Source organism: Dendrobates tinctorius, unplaced genomic scaffold (genome assembly GCF_039654945.1).
Source record: "Dendrobates tinctorius isolate UK_male_01 unplaced genomic scaffold, ASM3965494v1 ptg000019l, whole genome shotgun sequence".
Taxonomy (NCBI): Eukaryota; Metazoa; Chordata; class Amphibia; order Anura; family Dendrobatidae; genus Dendrobates; species Dendrobates tinctorius.
This window is the reverse complement of record NW_027361687.1, coordinates 73,356,906-73,383,930: the sequence shown is the minus strand read 5'-3', so window position 1 is coordinate 73,383,930 and position 27,025 is coordinate 73,356,906. Positions and strand designations below refer to the sequence as shown.

The window sequence follows — 27,025 nt, the reverse complement described above, 5'->3', positions numbered from 1 at the left end:
TACACACACGCACTCACACATACACACACGTACTCATATACACACATACTCACATAAAAACACACACATACACACACGTGCTCACATACACACACACGTATTTACACACACACGTACTCACATACACACACACACACACACACACACACACATACACGTACTCAAAGACACACACACGTACTCACATACATGTACTCACACACATGTACTCACATATACACACATGTACTCACATATACACACACACGTACTCACACACACACACACACACACGTACTCACATAAACACACACGTATTCACACACACGCATTCACATACACACACATGGACTCACATACACACACATGGACTCACATACACACACATGGACTCACATACACACACACACACACACACACACGTACTCACATATACACACACATGTACTCACATCTCCAGCACAGGCCGCAAACCACCCTCTTTCCTTCCGGCTGTGACTGCACGGAGGTGGGTGGGCAGGCAGCTGCGGGACACGCGCACACACATGTATGTACACACTCTCACATGTATTCATGCACACACACATGTACACACACCTATGTACTCAGACACACACACACACATGTACTCAGACACACACACACACACGTACTCACATATACACACACGTACTCACACACACGTACTCACATATACACACACGCACTCACATACACACACGTACTCATATACACACACATACTCACATAAAAACACACACATACACACACACGTACTCACATACACACACACACGTATTTACACACACACGTACTCACATACACACACGTACTCACATACACACACACACACACACACACACATACACGTACTCACAAAGACACACACACGTACTCACATATACACACACATGTACTCACATATACACACACACGTACTCACACACACACACGTACTCACATAAACACACACGTATTCACACACACGCATTCACATACACTCACACACACACGGACTCACATACACACACACACGTACTCACATACACACACACGTACTCACATATACACACATGTACTCACATCTCCAGCACAGGCCGCAAACCACCCTCTTTCCTTCCGGCTGTGACTGCACGGAGGTGGGTGGGCAGGCAGCTGCGGGACACGTGCACACACATGTATGTACACACTCTCACATGTATTCATGCACACACACATGTACACACACCTATGTACTCAGACACACACACACACGTACACACATACGTACTCACACACACTTCCCTCCCGATGCGATAGCATCGGACACACCTCTAGTTATATGATAAATATGTTCACAGGGTGATGATTTCTTTTCTTGGCAGGATGTGATAACTTGAGACAGAAGACCCCTAATATTGGAGATAAGAAAACATCAGCTCCCTCTTGTGAAAAAGGTACTCGGGGTTCATTAACTTTTCAGCTTTTAACACAGAGTTATTTAAAGTTTAGGGTACTTTCTACATTTCCTCTAGTATTTGTTGTCAAATACTTTATTGTATACAAAGATTCGTGACTTTTCAGTCCCTCATATTTCACAGGAAATGGAGAGAGAAAATCCGCTGACAATCATACCACTCCTTTATATGACAATGGAAGTAACCCCGGCAAGAAACCACCAAAGCCTCATGAGTCACCATCCAATCACAAGAGATCCACCTACTGGAAGAGGCACCAGCACTTCTATAGAGGTATGAGATGAGTAATCACACTGCACTATATGGAAAAAAGTATGTACACCCTTCAACATTTCATCTACAGGAGCTTTTCTCACCTCCCATTCTACATCTATAGAAATTAATATGGATTCACCCCTCTGCAGATAGACCAGCTTCCACTTTTATGGGAAGGTTTTGTACAAGGTTTTGTGGGACTTTTTGCCCTTTCATCCAAAAGAGTATTTGTGAGGTCAGACACTGTTGTTGGGGAGACACCGGTCTCACAATCTCCTTCTAGTTCATCCCAAAGGTGTTAGATGGGGATGAGGCCTGGGCTCTGTGCAGGTCATGTTCTTCCACTAAACTGTCTGTATGGACCTTATGGGGAGCAGAAAAGGGCATTCTCCAAATTGTTCCTACAAGGTTGTCAAAAATGCCTTGCATGCTGAAGTATGGTGGCTTTACACCACTCCATCTGATGATCAGCATTGTGCTTGGTGATGTACTGTACGGCTGCATGCAGATGCTCAGCCATGACTCTCTCAGCTGGGACGCAGTGTCAGTGCTGATGTTAACACCAGAGGAGGTCTGGACGCTGTAATTATGGAGTCAGCAGAGCGTTGGTGACCATTCTGTCTTCTGCTCCTCAGCACTTGCTGCCCCTGCCCTGTAACATAACGGGGTCTCCCCTTCAAGGCTGAGTTGCTGCAGTCCCTTAAACTTTTCAATATTACCACTCACAGGTGATGGGGGGTGATTTAGAGTGAAGAAATATAATGAACATACTTGTTACACCAGTGGCTCCAAATTCAGGTCTGCACCACCAGCCGCTCTGTTACATGGTAGGAAAGGCAGACAGCATAGCGGAGGGATGGAGGCTATACAATGGGGTTGAGGGGGCTGGATTTTATATACCAGGGTCTATGGGTCAATAGTATACACAGGGGGCGGTAGGCCGGTTGTTATACACCAGGATCAAGCGGCCGGATATTCCTCACTGGGCGTGATGTTCAGGGGTTATACATCAGGGGGTGAGGGGACGGTTGTTATACAATGAGGGAAGGCATGGGGCCAAATGTTATACACTAGGGACAGTAGTGCCAGATGTTATACACTGGGAGCAGTGGGCAGGGCCAGCGTCGCCACCCAGCGCACCCGGGCAAGTGCCAGAGTCCTCAACGAACAGGGGACCCACTCGCTGTCTGGGACACCAGCTCACTATCAGGCCATGAGTCAGGAGCCCTCCTCAAATACTCTCCTCTCCCCATTCCACGCTGCTCCGGTTTCTTCAGCATCTTGACTCTCTGTGACATTTCAGGGCAGATGGCGCGATGACGTTCTAAAGAGGTGGCCGGTCCTCTCAGTTGCACCCTCTCCTCCTTCCGTGTGACCCCCCTGTGCATCTTATATAAATAAGTTATGTATTCTTAATGTATTGTGCTGTGTTTGCCTGGTCCTAATGTTTACTTTTGTAATGTATGTAACGTAATGTATGTAACTGTGTGTTAGAAGTAGGGCATGAGTTAAATAACTTAGGGGGCTGGGTCAGCAGCCTCCAGAGCAGACAGGAAGTATTCGTCTGCAAGCCAGAAAGCCGTGGTACGTTGACCAGGGCAGATGTGTGCTACAGAAGGGGCATTGCCAGACTTCTGGATGGGAGAGATCTGCTGCCCCGGATCAAGGAGTTATACGGACTGAAGGACTACAACACAGGCCCCCAGGACTTGGGAAAGGCCTTCGCTGATGGGGTCTCAGGCATCCAGATGCCAACGATTGCACGACTGCGAGTCTCAGCCACTGTGGATGTTGTGGGTAGGACAGAAGCATGTGTCATGGAAAGAGCAGGAAGCCAGTGTTGAAATTGCCTTTTTGACCATCCTTCATCCTTGTTTAATAAAAGTTACTTTATCCTGTTGGAGTACAGCTGCCTTCTGGACCCTTAATTGCCTGGACTGCTGTGACTAGAGGAAGAGAAGGTAACCTGTGGGGAAAAGCTGTGTTGGTCCTGTCTATCTATGTGCAAGGGACCGGGGGGGATGCTCACTGACCGAATCCTCAGTGGATTCGCCACAACTTCCCTCCCCGGTCGCTCTTGTTACACTTGGTGTAGTGCGGCAGGTTGGACCCCCGCAGCCTATAGACTGATGGATGGAATATGTGAGACTTGTGATTTTGGAATGCCGTCCGCCATGAGAGAATTAAAGATGGTGGCCGACCGTGATTTTGAAGTGTCTGCCATAGAAGAATTAGAGATGGCAGCTGTCCGGGACTGTGAATCAGAAATATGCGATGTGCTGCCCAAACTGGAAGAGACGAAACTGTCGGATGACCACAATCCTGAGGTTTGTGACTTTGAAATTGGGCCTTGTGATGTGTTGCCCGCCATGACAGGATTGCGGATGGCGGATATTGTGGACTCAGGAATGGCGCTGACCATGGCCGAAAAGATGGCGGCTGTTGGAGCGAAAAGTAAAGACAAGGCTGCTTATCGTGGGCATCACCCAGAAAAGTTGACGCCAGAAGAAAGAAGGTCTCACCCATTGTGACAGATGCCCGCCCAGAATGAGTGCGGGAGAAGAAGGAGCTGCCGCCATTACTGCGTGAGCAGGAGAAACTGGTGGAGCAGCAAGGAATGACTCCACCCACGAATGGTTGGAACCCAAAAAAGATGGACTATCTGTCAGTGGATGAGATGCCATTACCTGCTGACATGGAGAGGAGGAGTATGTCCTACGGCGGTGGCATCAGCCGCCAGGATTGGAGGCACTCCAAGGCCCAGGCGGAGACGGGCCTGAGGTTCCATGCCTGGTGATCGGAAGAGCTGGAGGAGCGACCCCCATGCCGGCAGCCAAGTCAGCAACCAGCGGAGGATGTGGACCTGATGACGCCCCAGCGGGAATCCCGAGGAGTGCAGAGGATCCTGGAGGCGGCCATGCAGGCGATCATGACGTCCGTGATCACCGATGCTGGTGACCGTGCAAAAGGACTACAGCGTCTGTGAGGGTGAATAAGGGATCCCTGTCCAGCCATGCCACTGCTTTGCTCTCAGCCTACTCACCGCCCATAGCTCCGCCTTCTTCCCTGGATTCGTCCCGGCTGCTGACCCCGCCGGAGGCAGCTTACTTTGTCATCTTCCCTGGCCGCGCTGGCGCCTGTTCTTCCCCATGCTGCATCTGTTCCAGCTGACAGCCGCGACCTGCATGCAGAGGAGCCTCATGTGCCTACGGATGCTGAGTGGATTCATGAGGTGATTCGGGAGAAAAGGCAGCGGGAGCACTGCATCCATGATGAGCTGCAGTGCCCCGGTGGAGGAACCGCAGCAGGCCGGATGACCCGTGGCCTCGACAGGTATCTAAACCGGAACAGGGGCTATGGCTTTGTACAAGAGTTGGAGATCGGGGCCAAGGTCTACATAAATGCTGGCTCCCTCATGTTCAATAGCCCACTTCGGGAAGGGGATTATGTGGAATTTATAAAGGAGTAAGGACCCCGTGGGCCCTACGCAGTGGCCATAAGAATGGCCTCCGACCGGGAGACTGGTCCACCACAGGAGACCCCAGGTGTGGAACAACCGGCTGCTATGGACGCAGTTGCCCCGGCCACACAGGAGAGTGGTGCCTCAGGGCAGTGAGGCGGCCGCAGATGTGTCAACAGAGCCAGATGCTCAAGGAGCTACAGGCCCACCACTGGAGGAAGTGGGTAGCCGGAACAGTGGGGACCCTGCCTCCAGTGGGTCCTCGTCTAATGTCTATGTCATGGTGCAGGGGCCAAATGCAGCCCACTATGCAACTCAGCGGACGTGTACAAACTGATCGGCCCCTTTAAAATTTGATATCTGTGACAGTTGCACCTAGAGTAATGGACTGTTCCACGTCCCTAAGAGGCAGTATGCCCTAGATGGCGCTCCAGGACAATGGCGTCTAATGTGGCCACCAGCTGACGGCCATGTTTGTATGTTTTCCCCTCTTCCCAGTTTGTTTCGCACCCGTTGGTGCCTCCCTTACTGGATCATGGGACCAAAACCCCATGGGGGTTAGTAGCAGTGGACTCCAGATGTGGCTGCTGGACTGTGTGCTCCTGAACTTTGCCCCCACTTTAACCTATGTTTGACATGCAGCCTACCATCACTAAAAGGTCCGCAGAAAGGAGGGAGGAGAAGACCATCCCAAGAAGGACTATGGCCACAATATAGACTGTCGAGTGTGAATGAGGCCCACCTCAAAGACTTCGGCCGCCCATGTTAAAGGGATAACCGGCCATTATGGGACTACGTTTTATCAAGGTTGCCATGGCCGAGGACGGCCATGTTTAAGGAGGGGTGAGTGTAAGGAGGTGGTTGATCCCCTCAGTTGCGCCCTCTCGTCCTTCCGTGTGACTCCCCTGTGCATCTTATATAAATATGTTATGTATTCTTAATGTAATGTGCTGTGTTTGCCTGGTCCTAATGTTTACTTTTGTAATGTATGTAACTGTGTGTTAGAAGTAGGGCAAGAGTTAAGTAACTTAGGGGGCTGGGTCAGCAGCCTCCAGAGCAGACAGGAAGTCTTGGTCTGCAAGCCAGAAAGCCTTGGTACATTGACCAGGGCAGATGTGTGCTACAGAAGGGGCATTGCCAGACTTCTGGATGGGAAAGATCTGCTGCCCCGGATCAAGGAGTTATACTGACTGAAGGAATACAACACAGGCCCCCAGGACTTGAGAAGGGCCTTCGCTGAAGGGGTCTCAGGCATCCAGATGCCAGCGATTGGACGCCTGCGAATATCGGCCACTGTGGACGTTGTGGGTACGGCCCAGCAGGTGTCAGGGAGAGAGCAGGAAGCTAGTGTTGAAATTGCCTTTTTGTCCTCTTTCTTCCTTTTTTAATAAAAGCTACTTTTTCCTGTTGGAGTAAAGCTGCCTTCCAGACCCTTAATTGCCTCGACTTCTGTGACCAGAGGAAGAGACGGTATCCTGTGGGAAAAGTTGTGTCGGTCCCGTCTATCTATTTGCAAGGGATCGGGGGGGAAGCTTACTGACCAGTTGCTCAGTGGACTCTGTCGATGTACTGTTAAATAACTTGCCACAACTCCCCCCCCCCCCCCCCCCCCCGGTCACCCTTGTTACAATGTTACCCTCTGTGCCAAGCACTGCAGAAAGTCAGAAGATGCTGCGAAGACCGCAGTAGCGGGAAATGGGGAGAGGTGAGTATTTGAATATTTTTTTTTTTATGTATTTATACCTACAGTTGTTTGAAAAAGTGTTTGCCACCTTCCTGATTTTTTATTTTTTTGCCCCACTCATAAGTTTTTCCGATCACCAAATAAATGTAAATATTAGACAAAGATAACACAAGTAATCACAAAATGCAGTTTATAAATGAAGGTCTTTATTATTAAGAGAAAAAGAAATCCAAACCTACAAGACACTGTATGAAAAAGTGATTGTTCCCTAAGCCTAATAACTGGTTGGGCCACCCTTATCAGCAACAACTGCAATTAAGCATTTGCAATAACTGACAATGAGACTTTTACAATGCTATGGAGGAATTTTTCACACAGGGCCCTCCTCAGCTGGGAGCCCTGATACCTCATGCAACACCTCCAGTTTTTTTGCCAGCCACACTCAGATGGCACAAACATCAGTTTCATACAGTACTATTGGTACAAAAATGTAAGGAAACTAACACAGGTAGTTGACTGAAAGTAAGTGCAGGCCTGCCTGTCTGAGAGACGTTATGATGGATTGTGAAAGATGTGTTGTGCTGTTAACACCCAAGCTTGGCAAGACTAGACTCCAGGAGTGGACCCTCTGGACCGTGGCTCCGAGGGACCCTAAGCGAGCAACCAGGTGGAGCCGACCCCTATACAGGGATCGTTAGAAGTAGGCCCAGAGGTTCGGATACCACGGCAGCCGGTACCAAGAGGGGCAGCTCGGGATGGACTGGAGTAGGACTATGAGCGAGGTACCGCGGAGCACCCGGACAGAGTAGGACACGGGTGGCAGGACGGAGTAGGATGGCAGGAACACGGACAGCAGGACGAAGCAAGGGCACAGGTGGCAGGACCGGAGTAGGACGGCAGGAGGTAGACACGGACAGCTGGACGGCAGGAAACAGGCACGGGCAGCAGGATGACCGGAGGCAGGCACAGGCAGCGGGACAGAACAGGGACTGCAGGGAGGCAAGCACAGGAAAGAGGTGAGCACAGGTACAGGGCCTAATGTGGTTTGAAACACAAGGATCAGGCGCCTCCACTACAGGTGGGCAGCCTGAAATACCCTAGGACTGTCTCCCATTGGTCCGGTGGTGCTTCCCGGTTAGAGAACCGCCGGAGCACAAGGAGGTGGAGGGAGATGTGGCCGCGGCCTACGGCGCATGCGCAAAGCATGCAGTGATGTCGTCGGCCGCAGCCGTGTCCGAGAAAGACGCCACAGTTGACGGCAGGTGACAGGCTGCGGCGCGGGAGCGAGGAGGTGAGTAGACAGGGGCGAGCCGGGGGCCGTGACAGTACCCCCTCCCTTAAGCCGCCCCCCCACTGTGATTGGCAAAAAATCTCCTGAGAATGTGGGGAGCATTGATATTCTCCCGGGGTTCCAAGGACCTCTCCTCGGGACCAAAGCCCTTCCAGTCAATTAGGAGAAAGGTCCTCCCCCTAACTGTTTTCATGGCAAGAATATCTCTTACCTCAAAGGTATTGTCAATACCAACCGGCTGAGGAACGGAACAGGGTGAGGAGTGAAACTGGTTTAGTACCACAGGTTTCAGGAGAGAGATGTGGAAGGTGTTCGGGACTTGGAGCGAAGCAGGCAACCTCAACTAGTAGGCAACTTCATTGATACGTCCAAGAATCTCAAAAGGCCCGATGTACCGGGGACCCAACCAGGGGCGTACATAGAAATCATGGGGCCCCATAGCAAAAGTCTGAATGGGGCCCCCCCCCAAAAAAAAAAAAGAAAAAAAAATCAACAGGTGCTCTCCAGGCATGCATGTTATAGGTCAAACAATTAATTTTATAGCTAGTCTTTGATTTTTTTTCTCATTTGAGGAAAAGAAAAAGTAAAACACTTACATCCAATTTGATGTATTCCTTGTAAAAGTCAAAATGGAAGGAGCTCATATATACTGCACAGGGGCCCAAATAATGTCCAGGAACTCATATATACTGCACAGGGGCCCAAATACTGTCCAGGAGCTCATATATACTGCACAGGGGCCCATGTACTGTCCAGGAACTCATATATACTGCACAGGGGCCCAAATAATGTCCAGGAAGCCCATATATACTGCACAGGGGCCCAAATACTGTCCAGGAGCCCATATATACTGCACAGGGGCCCAAATACTGTCCTAGAGCTCATATATACTGCACAGGGGCCCAAATACTGTCCTGGAGCTCATATATACTGCACAGGGGCCCAAATACTGTCCAGGAACTCATATATACTGCACAGGGGCCCAAATACTGTCCAGGAGCCCATATATACTGCATAGGGGCTCAAGTACTGTCCAGGAACTCATATATACTGCACAGGGGCCGAAATACTGTCCAAGAGCTCATATATACTGCACAGGGGCCCAAATAATGTCCAGGAACTCATATATACTGCACAGGGGCCCATATAATGTCCAGGAGCCCATATATACTGTATAGGGGCCCAAATACTGTCCAGGAACTCATATATACTGCACAGGGGCCCAAATACTGTCTAGGAGCCCATATATACTGTAAAGGGGCCCAAATACTGTCCAGGAGCCCATATATACTGTAAAGGGGCCCAAATACTGTCCAGGAACTCATATATACTGCACAAGGGCCCAAATAATGTCCAGGAGCCCATATATACTGTATAGGGGTCCAAATACTGTCCAGAAGCTTATATATACTGCACAGGGGCCCAAGTACTGTCCAGGAACTCGTATATACTTCACTAAAATGATTTTCAATCTGGCTTAAAAATAATCCCACTCAGTAACACATCATTCTTTGTAACCAGCATGTGCTGCTGAGAACAATAATAATCTATGCACACAAAACAATCTATACTGATCATCCTGTGAGCATAAGAAATGCCAAAATGGGCTATCAGCTATTGGCCAACAAGTAGCTGATTGTCAATATATATAACACAGACATTTAGCAAGGCAGAATAAATCATTGGTGGCTCAGTGGTGTGTGTGTGTGTGTATATATATATATATATATACACACACACACACACACACCTGCAGTACATGCAGGGCCCCCTCCACCCTCCACAGCGAGTGCAGCCAGGCCCCCCTCCCTAAGGTGCAAAGTGCAGCCAGAGCCATTGTAAATGTAAAGTGCCAGGCTGCCAGCACAGTGAGGGGACACATTTAACAAAAAAAATCCACCCCCAGCCGGGCTCACCGTCTTGAGTGAGAAAGGCTCATGAATGTTTTCTGCTTTCTGCAATGCACGTGTGCTGCTCTTTGGCTGCCAGGAGGCGTGGCGTTCTTATGAAAATCGAGCCTTCAGCCAACTGCTGACCAGGAAACAAGGAAAGGGGAGCTTCAAGGGGGTATACAGCGGCCGTCGCTTACATTTAATTAAAGGAGATAGTACTGTGTCAGCACAGCACAGCTGCCAAACCGCAGCCGCTGTCGCGGGCCCCCTCACCCATCCGGGCCCCCTCACCTGTCCGGGCCCCATAGCAGCTGCGTGGTCTGCTACTATTGACGGTATGCCCCTGGACCCAACTTGTATGAGGGTAATTTTAGCTGGATATACTTGGATGAGAGCCAGACTTTATCCCCGATGCGATACGGTGGAGGAATCAATCTCCTCTTGTCAGCGTGATTCTTCATCCGCTCACTAGCTCTCTTGAGTGCCTTATTGGCTTCGTCCCAGATCTCAGAAAATTCCAGGGACAAAGAGTTGGATGCAGGTACCTCGGAAGCAGAGGCTACAGGGAGAGGAACACCTGGATTTCTTCCAAACATGACAAAAAACGGCGACTTTATTGAGGATTCACTGGTATGGTTGTTGTAGGCGAACTCTGCCCAGGGGATTAGGTCCACCAAGTCATCTTGGTGGGCTTTGGATAAATGACGTAGATACAAAGTCAATGTCTGGTTGGTTCGTTCCACTTGACCGTTGGTCTGCGGATGGTAGGCGGATGAAAAATCCAGGGATACATCCATGAGTTTACAAAGTGCCCGCCAAAACCTAGCAGTAAACTGGAATCCTCGGTCAGACACAATACGTCAAGAGAAACCAACAGAACAGTATTCGAATTTAGGTCAATAAAGAAGTACCATATTGTAATCTAAATACAAAAATTCAGATAATAATAAGAGAAACAATATCTTTATTATAAAAGTATACCTGACGAAGGATCAATTCCGAAACGCGCGTCGGGGCTGTGTTTCTCTGTGACCGGCAGGCTGTGCTCCAGGTATACACCTTTCTCATTCTCTCTCATTATTTACCCTAACTATATGCACATTGGCACTTTTAATGATTATTATTTATATTGCACTTGGCATTTTGGTTCCAAGGTATATGTTGTTTGTTTGAAAAGCACCTTATTTAACTATTTGTAATAGTTATATTGTTCTCTTGGCACTTGGCACTTTATATTGAGATGACAATTTTTTATTTAACTATTTGTAATAGTTATATTGTTCTCTTGGCACTTCATATCAAGATGACAATTTTTTGAATTTTTTGGGATATTGACATTTTGTTTACATCAGATATATTTTCGTTTTCTCAGGGTGTTTATATACAAATTCCCCACTTATATTTTCACGTATCTATATGAGAAAGATTTTTTATGTATCAGGATCATTTATATATATATATATATATATATATGTACATATTTGGGATTAATGACCTGCCAGCCTGCTATGCTTTTGGTATTTCTTCAATCTTTATTTTAATTATTATTATTTATTGTACACAGAGGACACGGTTGTATACTATTGTTACCCTATTTTAATAAAGGTATACTTTTATAATAAAGATATTGTTTCTCTTATTATCTGAATTTTTGTATTTAGATTACAATATGGTACTTCTTTATTGACCTAAATTCGAATACTGTTCTGTTGGTTTCTCTTAAATATTTCGAATGGTCTACCATTCTTTTAGCTGCTATATATAGTAGAATTATTAAATATTATATGTAAGTAATTGATTGATTTATATAATATACTGCTATATTCAGGCTATATTGGTATCCCAACAATACGTCAAGGTAGACCAAAGTCTAAAGATCTGATGGATGAAGACTTTGGCTAGTTTGGGAGCTGGAAGAAGTCCAGTCAGAGGGATAAAATGTGCCATTTTGGAAAAGCGATCCATTATCACCAGAATCACTGTACAACCGGATGAATGGGGCAAGTCGGTGATGAAATCCATGGTGATGTGTTCCCAGGGTACCGCAGGAACCGGCAATGGAAGCAGCAAGCCGGACGGAGGCCATCATGGTACTTTGTTTTTTGCACAGGAAGGACAAGAGACAATGAAATCAGAATCAGCCACGTCTTGGCAGAGAGTCAGCCACCAGTAGTGCCGAGAAATGAGAGCGAAGGTCTTTTTTGCTCCGGCGTGACCCGCCAGTTTGGAGGAATACTCCCAGAGTAGGACTTTTCTTTTGGCATCCTCCGGCATGAGAGTCTTGCCTGGGGGTGGAGAAAGCAGATTCACGGGAGCCACGGTGATGATTTTAGTGGGTTCAATAATGTGAGAAGGTTCCTCCACTATCTCGGACAGCTGGAAGACTCTGGATAAGACATCAGCTTTGGTGTTCTTGTCACCAGGGTGAAAATGGAGCTCAAAATTAAAGTGAGCGAAAAACAGGGACCACCTGGCTTGTCAAGGATTGAGTCTCTGGGCGGACTGGAGATAGGCCAAGTTTTTGTGGTCCGAGTAAATCAAAAAGGGATGGACAGCCCCCTCTAGAAGATGATGCCACTCCTCCAAAGCCAATTTTATGGCTAACAGTTCATGGTCGCCGATCGAATAATTACACTCAGATGGAGAGAAGGCCTTGGAAAAGAATCCACAGGGGCGCAGTCGACCGGAGGCGGTTTTCTGAGACAATACTGCCCCGGCTACTGTTGAGGAAGCATCCACCTCAAACACGAAGGGTCTGCTGCAATGGGGACGGGACAACACTGGAGCCATGGAAAAAGCCCGTTTTAATGTCAGAAAGGCCTCTTCAGCTTCTGTAGTCCAAGAATTGGGACTCGTCCCCTTTCGGGTGAGAGCGGAAATAGGCTTGGTGATTGAAGAAGAATGAGTAATAAATTGCCTGTAGTAATTGGCAAATCTGAGAAACCATTGTATAGCCCTTACTCCGACGGGACAAGGCCATTTGAGAATGGCAGACAGTTTCTCAGGATCCATCTTCAATCCAGCGTCGGAGATGATGTAGCCCAGAAACGGCAACGAGGTCAGTTCAAACAGACATTTCTCAATCTTAGCATACAGGCGATTCTCTCGAAGACGCTGAAGAACCAGACGAACACTCCTTCTATGGGAAGAAGGGTCTGGCGAGAATACAAGAATGTCATCCAAGTAAACTACTACACAGGAGTACAAGAGGTCCCGGAAGATCTCATTGACGAATTCTTGAAATATAGTGGGGGCATTGCACAGACCAAAGGGCATGACTAGGTACTCGTAGTGGCCATCTCGAGTGTTAAAGGCTGTCTTCCACTCGTCGCCTGCGTGGATACGGATCAGATTGTAGGCTCCTCTAAGGTCTAACTTGGAGAATATCCGAGCCCCTCTGAGGCGATCAGACAACTCCGGAATGAGTGGAAGAGGGTACCTATTCTTGATGGTGATGTCGTTCAAGCCCCTATAGTCAATGCACGGCCGCAGGGAACCGTCTTTTTTTTTTGACGAAGAAAAACCGGCTCCTGCGAGAGAGGAGGATTTCCGTATGAAACCTTTGGCGAGGTTCTCCCGGATGTACTCGGACATGGCTAAGGTCTCTGCGGGAGATAGTGGGTAAATCCTGCCCCTAGGAGGGGTGGAATCGGGATTAGTTTGATCGGACAGTCAAAAGGCCGGTGCGGGGGAAGGATCTCCACTTCCTTCTTATCAAAGACGTCTGCGTAGGACCAGTAGGCTGAGGGAAGCCCCGAGAGATCTGAAGGTGGCTGTGAGGGGGCAGCAAGACGAATAGGGTTCAGGCACCGAGCATGGCACGAGTGTCCCAAGCGGAGTACCTCCCCAGACGACCAGTCGAGGACCGGTTAGTGTGTCCTTAGCCACGGAAGTTCAAGTAGAATCGCATGGGAAAGATAAGGCAGCACATAGAAGGCCATCTTTTCACGATGTAAGGCTCCAACTTGCAACTCTACCTCCTCAGTGACCAGAGTGACTGACTCCTGGCCGTCTGCCATCCACAGAAGCAATTAGCCGAGGATTCTTTGGGATAACCACAGGAATCTGGTACTTGTCCACCTCTTCACGCCGGATAAAGTTACCCGCTGAGCCCGAATCCACGTAGGCCACCTCGGACCCACGTCTCTGCCCCGAAACCAAAAGAACAGACATAGTGAGCGGTTGAGAGGAATTATCAACACCTAGGGAGGCTTCTCTTACCTGACCTAGGTGGAAGAGTTTCCTGGTCTCTCAGGACAGGAACGGATGAAATGTGAAGCTCCTCCACAGTAGAGACATAGACCTTGAGCCCGCCTCTCCTTCTGACGTAACTCAGCCAACTTGACCCGATCAAACTGCATGGGTTTGGAGGGAGGAGTAGTGAGAGCCCCGGCTGGGCGTGGACTAGAGGGCCGATTGGCAGAAGGGACTGGTCTCGTGGGCCTCCTGTCTCTCTCCGACTCCCCGGCGCGCTCCTGAAACCGTAGGTCTGTGCGGGTGGCCAGGGAGATAAGGTCCTCCAGCGTGGTGGGGGTATCCCGACCTGCCAGCTCATCCTTTATCCTGCCGGAGAGACCACACCAGAATGCCCCTACCAATGCCGCGTTATTCCAACCTAGTTCAGAGGAAAGCGTACGGAAACGGATAGCATACTGTCCGACAGTGAGGGCACCCTGGTGGAGGTTGAAAAGGGACTCGGTAAGAGAGGCTAACCGGCCCGGCTCATCAAAGACCCTACGAAAGGTATCCAGAAAGACCGGAAGGCTCAAAACCACTGGATCGTCCCATTCCCAGAGAGGGTTTAGCCATGACAGGGCCTCCCCCTCCAGATGTGACATAATAAATGCCACTTTGGCCCTATCAGAGGGATATTGCTGAGGTAGCAATTCAAAGTGGAGGCTGCACTGATTTAAGAACCCCCTGCAGAGTTTGGGGTGTCCACTATACCGGGGTGGATTGGTGAGGCGAGGGGATGAGAAAGAAGTGGGGCCAGGAGATGAAGTCGACACCACGGCGGCTGACTGGAGGGCCACCAAACGGTTATCGACAGAGGCCATATAGGTTAGAATATAGGTCTGACTGTCACGCTGCTGGCCCAGCTCCTGTTGGAGACTGGCCAGCTGGGTAGCATTTCCCGGATCGGCAGTCTGTAGGGCTGACAGACGAGAGTCCATGGACTTCATTACGGACATTATGCGCTCCTGGTTCTCCCACAAAAAGAGCAGCTCTTTTTGGACGGCAGCAGAGGTACCGGCGGGATCCATGGCCTGATCCTACTGTTAACGCCCAAGCTTGGCGAGACTAGACTTCAGGAGTGGACCCTCTAGACTGTGGCACCGAGGAACCCTGGGCGAGCAACCAGGTGGAGCCGACCCCTATACAGGGATCATTAGGAGCAGGCCCAGAGGTTCGGATACCACGGCAGCCGGTACCAAGAGGGGCGGCTTGGGATGGACTGGAGTAGGACTATGAGCGAGGTACCGTGGAGCACCCGGACAGAGTAGGACACGGGTGGCAGGACCAGAATAGGACGGCAGGAACACGTACAGCATGACGAAGCAAGGGCACAGGTGGCAGGACCGGAGTAGGATGGCAGGAGGTAGACACGGACAGCAGGACAGAGCAAGGGCACAGGTGACAGGACCAGAGTAGGATGGCAGGAGGTAGACACGGAAAGCAGGACGGAGCAAGGGCACAGGTGGCAGGACCGGAGTAGGACGGCAGGAGGTAGACACGGACAGCTGGATGGCAGGAAACAGGCACAGGCAACAGGACAGAACAGGGACTGCAGAGAAGCAAGCACAGGAAAGAGGCGAGCACAGGTACAGGGCCTTATGTGGTGTGAAACACAAGGATCAGGCGCCTCCATTACAGGAGGGCGGCCTGAAATACCCTAGGACCGTCTCCCATTGGTCCAGTGGTGCTTCCGGGTTAGGGCACTGCCGGAGCACAAGGAGTTGGAGGGAGATGCGGCCGCGGCCTACGGCGCATGTGCAAAGAATGCAGTGACGTCGTTGGCCACGGCCCCGTCAGAGGAAGACGCCGCGGCTGATGGAAGGTGACAGGCTGCAGCGCGGGAATGAGGAGGTGAGTAGACAGGAGCGAGCCGGGGGCTGTGACATGTGCTAGGTGACACAAAACAGCAGTCATGTCCACTTCCGTTACAGCTGACGAACTTTCACTCACCTCGACTATAGAAGGTAAACAAGTGACATTTCTGTAGCCAGACACCAGTGTGAGACCATTTGGCACGGTGATGGAGGAGAAAGAAGCAGCAGATGTAGTTGATGGGACAGCCAATGGTTGGTATTTTAGCGCAGTGAGATTCCCACACTAAGTCATGTTGATCGCGCATGTGCCAATTCATGCATGTAGTTGTCAAATTATTTGAATTTTATGCCTCTACTGAGTCTTTTGTTTGTAAATTCGGCAGATAACATGATTTGGGTCATCTTTTATGGTCTCAAAAAAGTCCCAGGCTAGGCAACCTTTGCCGCCCCTGCAAACTCCACACTCATGACCAGTGCTGGCCAAAGCCACAGTTGTGGCTAAGGATGCAGTACTTGTGGTGATTGCATCACTCCATGTCTGTGTGGGAAGTTGCAACATAACCTTCTCGTCTTCCTTCACCTCCTCTGCTGAGCTATTCAACTGCGTACCTCTGAGTTCACACCAAGTAGGAGCTACAACCTCATTGTTATACTCTCTGTTCTCACACTCTTCACCCTGAGAGTCACCCTCCTCCTCTTCCTTCCCTGACACCACAGTACAGTCCACGTGCGCCTCTGATATCTAAGTCTCATCAGGATCACCTCCACCCCAGGTGGTTAATGTCTGGTAATGAGGATCTGGATTCTGCTTGGATACCATGTCGTCCGGCCGCTGATCCAACATGAAAAAATTTGGGGCATTTGTGCAAATGTGTAATAGTTATACTGGAGGACTCAGGAGTCTTTTTGTGTGGAGCAAGACACTACATAACACAGTTTGTAGGAGAAAAAGTCTATATTGTAAACACATGGTGCTTCAAACAAGTGCAGAGAAAACTCAAGTCCATAACAGAATAACTACTGAATAAAACTTAACAAGTCTGTTGGAAACCTCAGAGAAATGCAATCAGCAAAACAGTCTTTGAAGCGCACTGCTCTGCCCTGTCCTTCAGTGCGTAGGCGCCGGACCTCTCTGACCTTTCCCAGCGCCTGCGCACTGCAGAACTCTGCTCTGGCCTCAACAGGGTATAGAAGTGCGCCTGCATAGGAGCCACGACGGGAAGCAAAGAAGAGGACGTCACTGTTAGAAGATGGGAGGTGCTGGACCGTGACACCCATCGGACCAAAACCTGACCGCGACCGCCCCTGGGTGAGTACTGTATAATATAACTCGTTTTTCTTCTCTTTCAGGTTACATCGGGGGCTTAACTACAGCATTACGGAATGCTGTAGATAAGCCCCTGATGGCGGTGCTGGCAGCTGATACTCGAAAAATGGGTTTCTGCTTTCTCACTGAAACACAATTTTATCACAAGCAATTGGATCATCAAATGGGGCCATTGGAGACTGCCACACAATTTTTGCACAATCTTTACAGGATCCTATGTAGCTAACTGATAAGTCCATCTGCAGCACTATCAGGAGCGGCTTCTCTGAACTGTGACACTGAGAAAATGGCACCAGCAAAACAAGATGTCAGCTTTTTATATGGCCAGGGACATGTGACTTCGTCAGTCAATCACAGAACATCTTGTCTTTTGATGTTGTGGATGGTTTCTGCACCCTGATTGGCTGCCGGAATGTACACATGTGAAGTTATTACAGAACAAAAAAAATGTGAAAAAAGACCTAGACACACCCGCTCTCCTCATCAAACATGTCCTTCCGCTCATCATACAGCAGCACTGTCATAGCCAAAGTAATAACAAAAGCATTAGTGGAAACGCGATCATTTACCGAACTGTGACCAAATTTTGCCGACTTTAAGGAAAAATGCTCTTGAAAGTGAACACAAATCCGATGCTACGTTCATGTCTAATTTAAGATTGGCGAACGTTTTCCTAACAAGTTCGCTCATCTCTAGTCCCAGCCACTCTTAAGGGGGTATTACACATAGCGATATCGCTAGCAATATCACTAAAGCATCACCAAGTTGATGACGCAGTAGCGATATTGCTAGCGATATCGCTATGTGTGATACTACCTCCGGCCGGCTCCCCCGATGTCTGTCGCTGATCGCACGAGATCGCGCAGCTCCATTTCTCGTTGGGCGCTTCCTGCTGGGCTTCCTGCTGGCGCCGACGAGTGACGCGTGGACGCGGACGGGAGGACGTCAGGATCGCCTCGTCTGAAAGGTAAGTAACGACCGCTGTATCGCTGCTGCATCGCTGTGAGATCTGCCTGTTTGGCAGCTCACTAGCGACCATTTAGTGATGCTCCAGCGATCCTGACCGGGTCGTATCGTGGTCGGGATCGCTGGTGCATCGCTAAATGTAAAGGGGCCTTTAGCAAATCCCCTTGTTTTCTCCTCTACCTTTTGGAAGATAAAGTTGTCAGCAAGAGAAGATAAGAATTTGCTGGACCTGTTACTTTTGCCTGAGAGAGATTCCCAACAAATGTCTGCATAACTAAAGTCTCCCATGATCACTAATTCATATTTTTTTGAGAACTTTGCCATCCGATGCATAAAGAGTTCAACCTTATCTTCAGCTTGCCCAGGTGGCCTGTAGTAAACGCTTACAATGGTGCCCTTTCCGTTGTTCTCTCTTTGTATTCTTACCCAAACAGCTTCCGAGGATGCACATTCAGTTACTGAAGCAGACGAATGCTGCCACTGGGGCCCAGTGAGCAAAAGTAAAAAGAGGGGAGGCCCGGTCCAGCCCACTCCTTCTTGCTTCTGCTCACCAGGCCCACACACCAGTAAGGGCAGTAATGAACTGAAGGCGGACCTATACACCAAGTAGCAAGGGGTCACATCTTTTACACAGGGGGGTAATGGGGCTGGATAGTATAAATCATGATCAATGGGGATGTTATACAGTGGGGGCAGTTGGGCCAGATGTTTTACATTGTGGGGTGAGGGGCTGGACATTATACTCCATGGGGTGAGGGGATGGATATTATACACCTGAGGGCTAGATGCCAGATGTTATACAGCAGAGGGCAAGGAGCAGGATGTTATATACCAAGGATAAGGAGCCAGATGTTATATACCAGAGGACGAGGGGCCAGATGTTACATACCGGGGGAGTGGGGCTGGACAATATACACCGGGTGGCAAGGTGCCGGATGTTAAACATGGGGGGGCGAGGGGCCTGATGTAATACACCGGTGGTTAGAGACCGAATATCATACACCGAGGGGGCAAGGGGCCCAACGTTATACACTGTGGGGTGAGGGGCTGGATGTTGTACACCGTCGGGCAAGGGACCAGATGTGGAAAACTGATTTTTTAATATATATTTTATTTTAGCAGTTTATAGCAAAGACACAGAAAAAAAATACTGGTACACGGACTATGACTTGAATATTGTCAGGTGTGAGTAAAAATGCCCGCATGACAGCCTACATTAACAAAATTGGGAGCAAGAAGGAAAAAACTGTTTCAAGATGCTACAGTAACATAATATAGTAGTAATTATATGACAAATATGTTCACAGGGTGATGATTTCTTTTCTTGGCAGGAGGTGATAACCCGAGACAGGAGCCCCCGAATATTGGATAAAAGAAAAAATCAGCACCCTCTTGTGAAAAAATTACTTGGGGTTCATTAACTTTTCATCTTTTATCACTGAGTTATTTAGAGTTTGGGGTGCTTTCTACATTTTATCTAGTATTAGTTGTCATATATTGTATACACAGACTCGTGACTTTTCAGTCCATCAAATTTCACAGGAAACGGAGAGAGAAAATCCGCTGACAATCATACAACTCCAGCACACGACAATAGAAGTGACCCCAACAAGAAACCACCAAAGCCTCATGAGTCACCATCCAAACACGAGAGATCCACCTACTGGAAGGGGCACCAGCACTTCTATAGAGGTATGAGATGAGCACTCACACTGCACTATATGGAGAAAAGTACTATGTATAAAGAAGAAAAAGAAACATACTGCACACCAGGGATCACCAAATTAAGCAAGAAATATATCAAAATGTATTCAAATAGCCTTAGAAAGACACACACCCCAAATTAGTTAAAAACAGTTAAAAAGGACAAAAAGCCCCCCTGATGAAGCCACTGAAGTGGCGACATGCGTTGGGCTTAGCACCTCAGACCCTCCGGTTTGGTAACATTCTGGTCATGTTTTATTTACTATGCCCTGGCCTTTATTTCTGTTTACCTGCACAGGTCTATTTTGGCGAGTGAGGGACCATTTTCTGACTAAATTTGGTACATGTATATATTCCACCTGCATTCCCTGTGATGAAATCCATTTGGTCTATATACTGTTTTACGTATCTATCTCATGTGGGGTTTCAGTGGTCAGTTGCCATATTAGATACAACTTGTCACATTTTGAGTTCTCCTCACATCTATTGCTCCATTTTTACAGTTTATTGTGTCTTTGTGTAATTGTGGGGTACTGGAGATTTTTCTCCTCTATTTGGCCTTTGGGGATCTATGTACTTACTGTGATATGGTTATTGTTCCTCAGCATATGCCTACATGTATAAACCTTCTTTATTGTTTGGCTCATTAGATTGTGATAGCATATATGAGTTTGTTTTGCAATCATTTTTATTAACTTTTTATCATTACATTGAAAACGTGTATATGTTATATCCATAGGGAAAAGGCGGAAGGGAAAATGAAGAGTTAGGGCAGGAAAGGACAGGTACATTGGTAAAGAACTCTGGTTGGTAAATAGTTCTGGGCATGGTAAAATTACAAAGATAACACAAAATTAATCACAAATTATCAACAAAATCCCTAATTTGGGAAACTATATACAAAGCTATTAAATACAATAGTCCAATGTTATTTAGTTTACTCGTATTACTTGTGTTAGGAAGTATTCTGGATGCAAAACATCAGTACATTGTCAGGGGAAATGATTAGACCAGTAGTTCCATTTTTTGGAACACTTAAATAGACTGTCATTATTAATTGCGAATTGGAATTCGAATGATTTATGCAAGTTTATTCTTTCTTCTATTACTGAGTAAAGAGGAGGGTCTGTTTTCTGCCAATTAAATGCTATAGAGTTTTTAACCACAAGTAAGACGTGTGTAATGAGAGGTTTTATTGAAGGGTGTATGTCTTCCCTCCCTAATGACAGAAGTGCCATTTGTGGTGACAAGATTATAGGTTTATTGTTCAATTTGTTAACTAATTTTGAAATTTGCTTCCATAATTTTTGAATTTTAGGACATTCCCAAAGCATGTGTAAGAGGCTTCCTCGTAGGCCGCAATTCCTCCAACACAGGGGAGAATTGCTTTTATCAATGTGTGCAAGTCTTACTGGAGTGAAGTACCATCTGGAAAGGGTTTTAAAATATGTTTCGTGTAGGGACATAGATATTTGAAGCATAAGACAAACTCGTGGCGTCTTCCCAATCTTCCAATGAAAAAGAGGAGTTTAAATTGTTTTCCCACCTGATCATGGATGAGTTCTTATTTAAATGATTGTCCTCATTAAAATGATTATAGATAAATCTGAGGCTCCAAAAAATCTTATGATTAGGATTACACATGAGTTTCACTAAAGCTCCAGATACTGATCTATTATTTAGAAGAAAATCCAATACAGACTCTTTAATCATCGTAAAGTATAAAAAATCCGTTACGTCGAGTTTATATTTACTTTTGAGGTCTTTGAAAGGGAAGAATTTTTCCCCATCATGAATGTCTTTGATTTTATTTAAACCTAATTTTGACCAATGTGGGGGGATCGGTTTGTTGTGCAAAGAGGTGATAAAGGAAAGATCCAAATTATTTAAAAGATGTGAATTTGTTGTATTCCTGTTTTTATTTTTAATTGACGCTAGCTTCCTCCAGGCTGTAATAATTGCTTGAAAGATTGGATGAGACGGTTCATATTGTGATTTTTTTTTGAAAATACTGTCATAGAGTGTAATGCATGGATGAGTATTATTGTTTAAATAGAGTTCTTGGCAAGACCAAGCAGGTGAGTTTTCCTGATTTAACCAAAAATGGCTCTGTTTAGCAATAATGGCCCAATAGTAGGCATAAATATTTGGTAAGCCCAATCCTCCATTCGTTTTGCATTTACAAAGTGCTTTTGTAGGAGTTCTTGCCTTATTGTTGTTCCAGATTAATTAGTTGATTAAATATTGTATTTTTATAATGTGGGTATTACGGATTACAAGGGGTAAATTTCTAAATATGTATAAAATTTTCGGGAGAGTGATGGTTTTTCTTATCAATGTTCTACCTATCCACGAGAGGTCTTTGTCGGTGAAAAAGAGTATATCCTTTGTTACTGTTTCAATAATAGATTCCATGTTTCTAGTTATTAAGGTGTTAATCTTTTTTGTAATGGTTATGCCTAAATATATTAGTTCATCTTCCGCCCATCCAAATTGTGATTCTTCTTTAATTCTTTTTATCTGAACCTCGCTTAGGTTAAACTGCATTATTTTTGATTTGTCTCGATTAATTTTAAAGTATGAGATTTTGGAGAAGTCTTCTAAAATGTGCAGAACTTCCTTAATGGAAGTAACTGGATCTGTGAGAGTGAGAAAAATGTCATCTGCAAATAAATTGATTTTTAATTGTCGGGGCCCAACGTCAAATCCTTTTATGTTCTTATTATCCCTTATCTTTTGAGCTAGAGGCTCTATTGCAATAGCAAATAGGAGAGGGGATAGAGAGCAACCCTGTCTGGTCCCATTTGATATCACGATAGAGTTGGATATATGGTTGTTTGCGTAAATTTTAGATGTTGGATTATAGTATAACGGCATATGAGTTCGTAACCAACTGTATATAGGATCATTACATGACTGACCGGTTTGGGTTCAGGAGGACAAAACACCTTATGGGGGGTTTTTTGTCCTTGTTTTTAACTAATTTGTGGTGTGTGTCTTTCTAAGGCTGTTTGAATAAATTTGATATATTTCTTGCTTAATTTGGTGATCCCTGGTGTGCAGTATGTTTCTTTTTCTTCTATATACATAATAGTTTTTTGACAGACTCCAGGTTGACATCCCACGTCCTGCTCATATGTGATGGTGCCCTCCATCCTTTTTTCTACTATCTGGAGAAAAGTATGTACACCCTTCAATATTTCATCTACAGGAGCATTTCACACCTCCCCTTCTACAGAAATTAATATGGAGTCGCCCCTCTGCAGATAGAACAGCTTCCGCTCTTATGGGAAGGTTTTCTACAAGGTTTTGTGGGACTTTTTGCCCTTTCATCCAAAAGAGTATTTGTGAGGTCAGACACTGATGTTAGGGAGATGCCAATCTCACAATCTCCTTCTAGTTCAACCCAAAGGTGTTAGATGGGATGAGGCCTGGGCTCTGTGCAGCCGGTCATTTTCTTCCACTAAACTCCCCAGAACAGAAAAGGGCCTTCTCCAAATTGTTCCCACAAAATTGTCAAAAATGCCTTGTATGCTAGTATGGTGGCTTTACACCACTCCATCCGATAATTGGCATTGTGCTTGATGATGTACGGCTGCATGCAGATGCTCAGCCATGACGCTCCTGGCTGGAGTGCAGTGTCAGTGCTGATGTTAATACCAGAGGAGGTCTGGATGCTACAATATTGGAGTCAGCAGAGCGTTGGTGACCATTCTGTCTTCTGCTCCTCAGCACTTGGCCCTCCGCTCTGTAGCATACACCGGGGGGTGGAGCCAGATGTTCTACACCAGGAGCCTGAATGTTATACACCTGTGGGCAAGGGGCCGATGTTATATACCACAGAGCGAGCGGACAGATGTTATACACCGGAGGGTGAAGGGCCGGATGTTATACACTGTGGGCTAGGGGCTGGAGGTCATAACCCCATGGGGAGGGGCTGGATATTGTACACCTGAGAACGATGGGGCTGGATGTTATACACCGGGGGCTAGAGGCCGGAGGTCATACACCAGGGGGAGGACCCGGATGTTGTGCACCAGAGGGCAAGGGGCTGGATGTTATACACCTGAGGGCTAGGGGCCAAATGTTATATAACAGAGGGCAAGGGGCCTAATGTTACATACCGATGGCATGGGGCCAGATATTATATACCGAGGGCGAGGTGCCAGATGTTAAGCACGGGCGGCAAGGGGCCTGATGTTATACACCGGTTGTGAGAGACCGAATATCATACACCGGGGGGGCAAGAGGCCAGACATTGTACCCCGGGGGGTGAGGGGCCAGATGTTATACACCAAAGGGCTGGATGTTATACATCAGAGGGCGGGGGGCCGGATGTTATACACTGGGGGCAAGAGGCCGGATGTTATACACCAGAGGGCAAGGGGCCGGATGTTATACACCAGAGGGCGAGGGGTCGGATGTTAAGCATCGGGGGGCGAGGGACCAAATGTTGTGTACGACTGCAGTGCCAAGGGCCCACCTGTAACTATCTCCAGGCTCCACTTTTCAGCTACATGCAAATGTGACATTATCCTCAATCCAAAATTTATATAACAATAGACTGGGTTGATTGTTAAATGAATTAGATGCTGCCTTTGTCTGTACATAGTGATTCAAGTACAGTACATTGTGCCAAGTACTGCTCATATAACAGGGTGGTGGCCAACTCTTTCACAGGGGCCCACCGAAGGATTCTCCTGTTCTCATGTGGACCAGTCCAAACCTGGCCAGATGTTATATACTGGGGACAAGGGGCCAGCTGTTAAGCACTGGGGGAGAGGGGCTTAATGTTATATAGCAAAGAGTAAGGGGCCTGATGTTATACACCGGGGCAAGGGGCCTGATATTATATACCGGGGGCGAGGGGCTGAATGTTATACACCTGGGGCAAGGGACCGGATGTTATACACAAGGGGCGATGGGCCTGATGTTAAGCTCCAGGGGCGAGGGGTCTGGCATTGCACTCTGGGGCGAGTACCCGGCTGTTACACACTGATTTATATTTTATATATTTTATTTTAGGAGATTATAGCAGAAACGGGCAAAGATGGAGAAAACAATTCTGGTACACTAACTGTGATGAATATTCCCAGGTGGACAAGGATAATTATGGTATGTATAAGACTCGTCCATATACACCTTTTTTCTGCTAATTAAGATTTCCAGATAAAATGCACATTCACACCTTCAATGAAGACAGGTACAAGGGCAATCACCAAAATCATTAACACTCCTGCAAAATTTGTATCAGGACGCCCATCTGCCATGTGACATTCATGGCATTGGAACGTGGCAGCGGAGACTCTGTGTTCCCTCTTGTACCGATGTGACTACTGGGAATATGTGGGGGCATGCTATGAATACTCAGGGAAGGATGGAAGTCCTTTAGTGAGTATTAGGCAGAATTAAGGAAAATGATTATGCAGAAAGCTTTTCCTAAGTTACAAGTCTTAAGACTCATGATATCAAATATATCTATGATTTTTTCAAGAAGGGTGAAGACCACTGGTAGGTATGAGTATTTACATAGTAGGCAATGACACACAAACTAATTGGTGGCCAGACTTGTCCGACCAATAATAGCAGAGGGTCTGATGGTAAATGGGGAAAAATGGAGAAAGCACTAGCAAGGTTTTAATGCAACTATACTACTATGCCTAATACCCTCTAAAAAGGAAAATTATGTCTCACATATACTGTATACATTTGCATTTCTTTTAGACACCTACCAAATAGCTCGGAAACCTCCTGGAAAAGGATGGAGGAGGACGTATCCCACTGATATTGGTATAAGCCAAATCTTTTCAAATACTAAGTTATGTAAGATATATAGGAATCTTAAGAATCCCTTGGTTTAATCCCTATACACAGATTTAGACATTTACTGCACTAAATCCCTAAGAAAGAACCTCACAGCGGCTCCCGTTCACAATAGTTGATACCTGGTGGTATCCAAAGTGTAACATCAAAAAGATGAGTCCAACCGTTATAGCGGCCCCAACCTAATTTTTGCAGCCCCAAACATGGCCGCAATGGTAGCCTCTGCAGTAGGTGATTTGGTGGCTACAAGCAGCAGTTCTAGTGAGCAGGGTAGAAACAGTGGACAGCCAGCTCTAAAACCCGAGCAATTACATTGTGTCAAAGTGGAGGCCATAGGGGTGTACATGAGAATATAGGCCCTGATGTCCGTTTGTTCTTTTACCCATATCTCATTAGTTGGCTTCACAATGGTGCATGTTGCAATCTTGAGATTTTGTTAAATTTCTAGATTCAGGTTGTCAACATGCTGAGGAAGGTAGTCCCTCTTCTTCAACCTTTGATATACAAAGATATCTTTTCTTATAATGAAAACCACAGTTTATATCAGAGAACATTATGGTGCCATGGATGAGGGTCATCTTGAAGACTTCAGCTTTTGGTCCATCTAGCTAATAAATGGCCATGTTTTTACCATTTTCTTCTGTCAAGTCTCCTCCACTACCCAATCATGGAGGAGACAAAGGGCTTCTCCGTGGGCTTTTGGCTGTGCGGCGTACTACTCTCCTTTAAGGAAGCTGTACTCTCTTTCTCTTCCAAAATCATGGGACTTGAGGAGTGGTCAAAGGCAAGTGCACAAGCTTGTGGCTACGTTGATCTAAGGCATGTAACACTATTATGGAACATGAAACTGGCACTGTATCGGGCATGCAATTGTAGCTTCTTTGTACAACTTCTGAATGGTACTGTTATGGACATATGGCAGGCAGTTTTAATTGTCATGTAGCTGGCATTATTTGGGGCAATAGTGATGATATTTGGACTTGGGGGAATATGTGTGATTGTGAATGACCCCATATTTATGTTTACATAAGTATAATCCTTGACCTACCCTTCTCAATATCCAGTATATGTCCATAATTAGTAGCATCTTTTATGTGGTGAGGTTATTGCCCTGCTTGATATAGACACTAGAGGTTT

General features: G+C 46.8%; 1 long non-coding RNA gene across 1 annotated transcript; it reads left to right on the top strand.

Annotated features, from left to right (window-relative positions):
• The first annotated feature begins 1,595 nt into the window (after positions 1-1,595).
• LOC141082726 (uncharacterized) lies at positions 1,596-25,271 on the top strand. The gene is made up of 3 exons (XR_012230561.1): positions 1,596-1,709; positions 19,904-20,053; positions 25,091-25,271. It is a non-coding gene; the product is annotated as an uncharacterized lncRNA (long non-coding RNA).
• The last annotated feature ends 1,754 nt before the right edge of the window (positions 25,272-27,025 follow it).